Source organism: Oncorhynchus kisutch, linkage group LG14 (assembly GCF_002021735.2).
Source record: "Oncorhynchus kisutch isolate 150728-3 linkage group LG14, Okis_V2, whole genome shotgun sequence".
In the NCBI taxonomy this organism is placed as follows: Eukaryota; Metazoa; Chordata; class Actinopteri; order Salmoniformes; family Salmonidae; genus Oncorhynchus; species Oncorhynchus kisutch.
In genome coordinates, this window is record NC_034187.2 from 79,818,131 (window position 1) to 79,826,822 (window position 8,692).

Here is an 8,692-nt window from a genome sequence, read left to right on the forward strand (position 1 = left end):
AAAAAACATGTTCTGAAAACCACAAAGTCCAACTTGATGTAGTTTGTAGTTTTGGAGCCACACCCTTCATGACTCCTGAGAGAAATACCGTGTTCATGTTGAGTTGGAACGGAACCTGGCAGCTACTTCAACACCAGGAAGTGAGAAGCACAGGGCCTGTTCAAGAGGTCCTTACAGAACGTTCAGGTAGAAATGTGTGGTGTTGAACGGATGTGATTGGCTGTCTGAATTCCTATTCTATTTCTATATGCAACGTTCGGAACATTTCACATCACTGAGAATAAATTAGCAAACATTTCTAAAAACACTTTCACTTTGTCATTATGGGGTATTGTGATGTCATTATGGGATATTGTGATGTCAGATGGGTGTGAAAAAAATCAAATCAATTTTGATTTCAGGCTGTAACACATGTGGAATAAGTCATTATGGGATATTGTGATGTCATTATGGGGTATTGTGATGTCAGATGGGTGATTTCAGGCTGTAACACAACAACATGTGGAGTAAGTCCAGCTGTCTAATAATCTACATACAGAGAAGGACCAGGAAATGTCACAATGCAGACAGACTGGAAGGGTAAGAGACATTTTAATACCATGTGGACAAGGTCAGGACAAAGGATGCGTGTCACAATGCAGACACATTTTAATACCATGTGGACAAGGTCAGGACAAAGGATGCGTGTCACAATGCAGACACATTTTAATACCATGTGGACAAGGTCAGGACAAAGGATGCGTGTCACAATGCAGACACATTTTAATACCATGTGGACAAGGTCAGGACAAAGGATGCGTGTCACAATGCAGACACATTTTAATACCATGTGGACAAGGTCAGGACAAAGGATGCGTGTCACAATGCAGACACATTTTAATACCATGTGGACAAGGTCAGGACAAAGGTTGCATGTCAGCGTGAACACTGAGCAAAAACATGCAACAATTTCAAAAGAGTTCATATCAGGAAATGTAAATAAATTCATTAAGTCCTGATCTATGGAATACAGATGGGTTCGGTTGGTTACAGAAATCTGTAAATAAATTCATTAAGTCCTGATCTATGGAATACAGATGGGTTCGGTTGGTTACAGAAATCTGTAAATAAATTCATTAAGTCCTGATCTATGGAATACAGATGGGTTCGGTTGGTTACAGAAATCTGTAAATAAATTCATTAAGTCCTGATCTATGGAATACAGATGGGTTCGGTTGGTTACAGAAATCTGTAAATAAATTCATTAAGTCCTGATCTATGGAATACAGATGGGTTCGGTTGGTTACAGAAATCTGTAAATAAATTCATTAAGTCCTGATCTATGGAATACAGATGGGTTCGGTTGGTTACAGAAATCTGTAAATAAATTCATTAAGTCCTGATCTATGGAATACAGATGGGTTCGGTTGGTTACAGAAATCTGTAAATAAATTCATTAAGTCCTGATCTATGGAATACAGATGGGTTCGGTTGGTTACAGAAATCTGTAAATAAATTCATTAAGTCCTGATCTATGGAATACAGATGGGTTCGGTTGGTTACAGAAATCTTTAAAAAAAAAAAAGATAGGGGTGTGGATCAGAAAACCAGTCAGTATCTGGTGTGACCACCATTTTCCTCATGCAGCGCGACATCTTCTTCGCGTAGAGTTGTGGAACGCTGTCCCACTACTCTTTTACAGAATTTGACAACATTTTATTGACTATATGGAGAATCTCCCCCCACATCACATTGATTGAATCTCTATATAATCCTTATATAATGTTTCACACGTAATGTATAATATCTAGCCTACGGCAGGTGATCCAATGTCTCATTATTATTTTCTTATTGTATGTTTGTATATATAATTCTTTTTTTGTTACGCTCGTCTGTTTGTCCTATCGTTGATTATCTTTTCACTTTTGTTTTGAATGTTCTTACTCAGAAAATTCTAAAATAAAATATTTATTAATAATATTTATTAATATTTACATGACCTTGTTTCCTTAATATTTGTTTATGAACGATTAAATGTTTTTATTGTAGATCTTTGAGTTCTGTAAATGACTCATTTAACATCTACCAACTGTCCAATTTAATTGATATGTTGAGTGTACATGACAATATTCCTAGGAAATCAGGGCAACAACGTTACCCAAACAATAGCATTACTTTCATTTACAGTATACAACTTCATTCTTACAAATATATGGAGCCAAAGCAAAGCAAAGAGCTATCACTGAGCCAAAGCAAAGCAAAGAGCTATCACTGAGCCAAAGCAAAGCAAAGAGCTATCACTGAGCCAAAGCAAAGCAAAGAGCTATCACTGAGCCAAAGCAAAGCAAAGAGCTATCACTGAGCCAAAGCAAAGCAAAGAGCTATCACTGAGCCAAAGCAAAGCAAAGAGCTATCACTGAGCCAAAGCTAAGCAAAGAGCTATCACTGAGCCAAAGCAAAGCAAAGAGCTATCACTGAGCCAAAGCTAAGCAAAGAGCTATCACTGAGCCAAAGCAAAGCAAAGAGCTATCACTGAGCCAAAGCTAAGCAAAGAGCTATCACTGAGCCAAAGCAAAGCAAAGAGCTATCACTGAGCCAAAGCAAAGCAAAGAGCTATCACTGAGCCAAAGCAAAGCAAAGAGCTATCACTGAGCCAAAGCTAAGCAAAGAGCTATCACTGAGCCAAAGCAAAGCAAAGAGCTATCACTGAGCCAAAGCAAAGCAAAGAGCTATCACTGAGCCAAAGCTAAGCAAAGAGCTATCACTGAGCCAAAGCAAAGCAAAGAGCTATCACTGAGCCAAAGCAAAGCAAAGAGCTATCACTGAGCCAAAGCTAAGCAAAGAGCTATCACTGAGCCAAAGCAAAGCAAAGAGCTATCACTGAGCCAAAGCAAAGCAAAGAGCTATCACTGAGCCAAAGCAAAGAGCTATCACTGAGCCAAAGCAAAGAGCTATCACTGAGCCAAAGCAAAGCAAAGAGCTATCACTGAGCCAAAGCTAAGCAAAGAGCTATCACTGAGCCAAAGCAAAGCAAAGAGCTATCACTGAGCCAAAGCAAAGCAAAGAGCTATCACTGAGCCAAAGCTAAGCAAAGAGCTATCACTGAGCCAAAGCAAAGCAAAGAGCTATCACTGAGCCAAAGCAAAGAGCTATCACTGAGCCAAAGCTAAGCAAAGAGCTATCACTGAGCCAAAGCAAAGAGCTATCACTGAGCCAAAGCTAAGCAAAGAGCTATCACTGAGCCAAAGCAAAGCAAAGAGCTATCACTGAGCCAAAGCAAAGCAAAGAGCTATCACTGAGCCAAAGCAAAGCAAAGAGCTATCACTGAGCCAAAGCAAAGAGCTATCACTGAGCCAAAGCAAAGAGCTATCACTGAGCCAAAGCTAAGCAAAGAGCTATCACTGAGCCAAAGCAAAGCAAAGAGCTATCACTGAGCCAAAGCTAAGCAAAGAGCTATCACTGAGCCAAAGCAAAGCAGCAGCTGCAGATAAAGTACTTTAGAGAAATTAATCATGGATAATATGCGAGACGTTCAAATTACATCAACTGTAACCCTTACAATTTTCATAGCAACAGAGCTGTTTGGAATGTGTTGCTATGCAGCTCATACAAGCAAAAACAGTAAAAACAAGGACAAGATAGAAATATAAAAATAGAAACAGTAATATTTGATCTCAGGGGCCTCTGTACATACGTGTGACAATGGCTAATCAGGATAGTATTGTCCTCCCTGAACTGCCTGTGAGAGAAGCTACTAAATGATTGAGACAGTCCTTGTGTCCTCAAGGTGAGATGATGAAGATGCTCCCCTGGGGGGGGGGGGGGGGGAGAGCGTTGCCGCTGGTGACCAGGAAATACTCCGCCTTCCACTCCTATAACACTCGTCAGGTCATGATGGAAATGTAACGGATGTGAAACGGGATGTGGGATGAAACAGGATGTGAAAATTAAAGACAGGAAGCAAACCAAAATGTGGCACAAACCCCCCCCCCCAGGGAAGATCATATAAATACTTTTTTACAGTCATCAAATAGGGCACACCAACTAAAGTTGTTAACCCTCCACATCTCATAAGACAACTGGAGTTCTGGGCCAGCGCAGGTGAAACTCCTTCCCACTAACGAGATGACAAACCAAGACAGGTGTAACACATACTGACTAACGAGGTGACCCCAATTTGTGGGCCCCACGTGCTAACGCGCTAATGTTTTTTCATTGTTGCCCCATAATCAGGAACTGATTTAGACCTGGGACAACAGGTGGGTGCAATTAATTATTAGGTAGACCAGAAAACCAGCAGGCTCGGGACCTCATAGGGTAAGAGTTGAATACCCCTGACCTATAATTAGGTTCCTACACCTATAGACAATTGCTGCTAATGAATTCATGCTCATCTGATGGCAGAGAGAGGGTGATGGTCTAACTTGGTACAGTATGTCACTGTATACTGTTAGCACTGAAGCAGTGTGCCCTAGTATGAAGTCCACTGTGTGCAGCTCACCCTGCACTGACATAAATAACATGAGCATGTCTACTTCTGCTAAACTTACCAGTAAAAGCAATGAAAACAAGCAAGCATCCCAGAAAAGTGATAAAAACTAGCCCACATTAACATATGTAGCTTAAGAAACGTGAAATAAATAATTAGCTAGTAACAGACGACATTAATTTTCTGACAATCTCTGAAATTCACTACGATAATACCTTTGATGATACAGTGGTAGTAATAAATGGTTATAACATCTACAGAAAAGACTGAAATGCCAAAGGTGGAGGTGTTGTCGTTTATATTCAGAACCACAATCCTGTAAAGCTTAGAGAGGATCTAATGTTAAATAATGTTGAAGCAAAATGGCTACAGGTTCATCTGCCTCCCCTAAAGCTCGTTCTGGTGGGAAGCCGCTATAGACCACCAAGTGCTAACAGTCAGTATCTGGATAATGTACGTGATATCAACAGAGAGGTGTATTTTCTGGGTGATTTTAATATTGACTGGCTTTCATAAAGTTGCCCACTCAAGAAAAAGTTTCAAACTGTAACTAGTCCTTGCAACCTGGTTTAGGTTATCAGTCAACCCACCAGGGTAGTTACAAACAGCACAGGAACGAAATCATCCACATGTATTAATCACATATTTACTAATGCTGCAGAAATGTGCTTTAAAGCAGTATCCAAGGTTTGATCTTGCTCATTGTGAACTGTTTTGATGATGTGTGTATTGTTTTTTATTCCTAGGTATTATTGTATTGTTTGAACTACAAACACAAGCATTTCGCTGCACCTGCAGTAATACCTGCAAATCTGTGTACGTGACCAACAAACTTTGATTTGATTTAAATGCACGCCCATATATATATATTTTTTTTGGGGGGGGGGGGTGACTAGGCATGTTTTTGTCCTTTCCGATGACATAAAAAATTGAATTTGATTATGTACACTGAACAGAAATATAAAACGCTACATACAACAATTTCAAAGATTTTACTGAGTCACAGTTCATATAAGGAAATCAGTCAATTGAAATAAATGAATTAGGCTCTGACCTATGGATTTCACATGACTGGGAATACAGATATGTATCAGGTGTCAACAGATAGCTTTAAAAAAAAAAGGTAGAACACCAGTCAGTGTCTAGTGTGACCACCATTTGCCTCATGCAGCGTGACACATCTTCGCATAGAGTTGATCAGGCTGTTGATTGTGCCCTGTGGAATGTTGTCCCACTTCTCTTCAATGGCTGTGTGAAGTTGCTGAATATTGTCGAACACGTCGATCCAGAGCATTCCAAACATGCTCAACAGGTGACATGTCTGGTGAGTATGCAGGCCATGGTTATGACGCCAAACAGCAGTCAGGTCAAGACCCTGGTGAGGACCACGAGCAGATGAGCTTCCCTGAGTTGGTTTCTGGAAGTTTGTGCAGAAATTCCTTGGGTTGTGCAAACCCACAGTTTCATCAGCTGTCTGGGTGGCTGGTCTCTGACCATCCCACAGTTTCATCAGCTGTCTGGGTGGCTGGTCTCCGACCATCCCTCAGTTTCATCAGCTGTCTGGGTGGCTGGTCTCCGACCATCCCACAGTTTCATCAGCTTTTCTGGGTGGCTGGTCTCCGACCATCCCTCAGTTTCATCAGCTGTCTGGGTGGCTGGTCTCTGACCATCCCTCAGTTTCATCAGCTGTCTGGGTGGCTGGTCTCCACCATCCCTCAGTTTCATCAGCTGTCTGGGGGGCTGGTCTCCGACCATCCCTCAGTTTCATCAGCTGTCTGGGTGTCTGGTCTCCGACCATCCCACAGTTTCATCAGCTGTCTGGGTGGCTGGTCTCCACCATCCCTCAGTTTCATCAGCTGTCTGGGTGGCTGGTCTCTGACCATCCCTCAGTGAAGAAGCTGTCTGGGTGGCTGGTCTCCGACCATCCCTCAGTTTCATCATCTGTCTGGGTGGCTGGTCTCCGACCATCCCACAGTTTCATCAGCTGTCTGGGTGGCTGGTCTCCGACCATCCCTCAGTGAAGAAGCTGGATGTGGAGTTCCTGGGCTGGCATGGTTACATGTGGTCTGCGGTTGTGAAGCCGGTTGGACGTACTGCCAAATTCTCTAAAACAATGTTGGAGGCGGCTTATGGTAGAGAAATTAAGATTGAATTATCTGGCAACAGTTCTGGTGGTCATTCCTGCAGTCAGCATGCCAATTTCACACTCCCTCAAAACTTGGGACATCTGTGACATTGTGTTGTTTGACAAAACTGCACAGTTCATTGTTCCAAGCACAAGGTTCACCTGTGTAATGATCATGCTGTTTAATCAGCTTCTTGATATGCCACACCTGTCATGGGGATGGATTATCTTGGCAAATGGGAAATCCTCACTAACAGGGATGTAAACAAATTTGTGCCCAAAATGTGAGAGAAATAAGCTTTTTGTGTGTATGGAATATTTCTGGGATCTTTTATTTCAGCTCATGAAACCAACACTACATGTTTCGGTCATATTTTTGTTCAGTACAAGTATATTTGAGTGTATCCTGTCCAGTGGTTTAAAGTATTACTTAAGTGTTTTTTAGGGGCATCTGTACTTTACTTTTTATATTTTTGACAACTTTTACTTCACTACATTCCTAAAGATTTATTATCATTATTACTCCATACATTTTCCCTGACACCCAAAAGTTCTCATTCCATTTTAAATGCTTAGCAGGACAGAAAATGGCCCAATTCACACACTTATCAAGAGAACATCCCTGGTCATCCTTAATGCCTCTGATCTGGCGGACTCACTAAACACAAATGCTTTGTTTGTAAATGATGTCTGAGTGTTGGAGTGTGCCACTGGCTATCCATTCGTTTGTAAAACAAGAAAATTATGCCATCTGGTTTACTTAATGTAAGGAATTTTAAATTATTCATAATTTCACTTTTGATACTTAAGTATCAAAAGCATGCCCGACTAGCATCACCACCCTGGATGGTTCCGACCTAGAATATGTGGACGTCTATAAGTACCTAGGTGTCTGGCTAGACTGCAAACTCTCCTTCCAGACTCATATCAAACATCTCCAATCGAAAATCAAATCAAGAGTCGGCTTTCTATTCCGCAACAAAGCCTCCTTCACTCACGCCGCCAAGCTTACCCTAGTAAAACTGACTATCCTACCGATCCTCGACTTCGGCGATGTCATCTACAAAATGGCTTCCAACACTCTACTCAGCAAACTGGATGCAGTCTATCACAGTGCCATCCGTTTTGTCACTAAAGCACCTTATACCACCCACCACTGCGACTTGTATGCTCTAGTCGGCTGGCCCTCGTTACATATTCGTCGCCAGACCCACTGGCTCCAGGTCATCTACAAGTCTATGCTAGGTAAAGCTCCGCCTTATCTCAGCTCACTGGTCACGATGGCAACACCCATCCGTAGCACGCGCTCCAGCAGGTGTATCTCACTGATCATCCCTAAAGCCAACACCTCATTTGGCCGCCTTTCGTTCCAGTACTCTGCTGCCTGTGACTGGAACGAATTGCAAAAATCGCTGAAGTTGGAGACTTTTATCTCCCTCACCAACTTCAAACATCAGCTATCTGAGCAGCTAACCGATCGCTGCAGCTGTACATAGTCTATTGGTAAATAGCCCACCCTTTTCACCTACCTCATCCCCATACTGTTTTTATTTATTTACTTTTCTGCTCTTCTGCACACCAATATCTCTACCTGTACATGACCATCTGATCATTTATCACTCCAGTGTTAATCTGCAAAATTGTAATTATTTGCCTACCTCCTCATGCCTTTTGCACACATTGTATATAGACCCCCCCTTTGTTTTCTACTGTGTTATTGACTTGTTAATTGTTTACTCCATGTGTAACTCTTTGTTGTATGCTCACACTGCTATGCTTTATCTTGGCCAGGTCGCAGTTGCAAATGAGAACTTGTTCTCAACTAGCCTACCTGGTTAAATAAAGGTGAAATAAAAAATAAAATAAAATCAAAATATTTAAAATCAAATCCTTTTACACTTGTGCTCAAGTAGTATTTTACTGGGTGACTTTCACTTTAGTCATTGTTTATTAAAGCATCTTTACTTACACTCAAGTATAACAACAATTGGGTATTTTTTCCACCACTGGTGCTGTCTATCTGGGTCAGAGAAAGCATGAGAAACCTTTCTCCCATCTTTCCCTTAATGCGTCTGCGCAACTTTCTGTGCGTCAACGTC

General features: G+C 41.6%; 1 long non-coding RNA gene across 1 annotated transcript; it reads left to right on the forward strand.

Annotated features, from left to right (window-relative positions):
• Nucleotides 1-404: 404 nt before the first annotated feature.
• Nucleotides 405-1,486, forward strand: LOC109879610 (uncharacterized). Its single transcript, XR_004202908.1, has 2 exons — nt 405-781; nt 896-1,486. It is a non-coding gene; the product is annotated as an uncharacterized LOC109879610 (long non-coding RNA).
• The last annotated feature ends 7,206 nt before the right edge of the window (nt 1,487-8,692 follow it).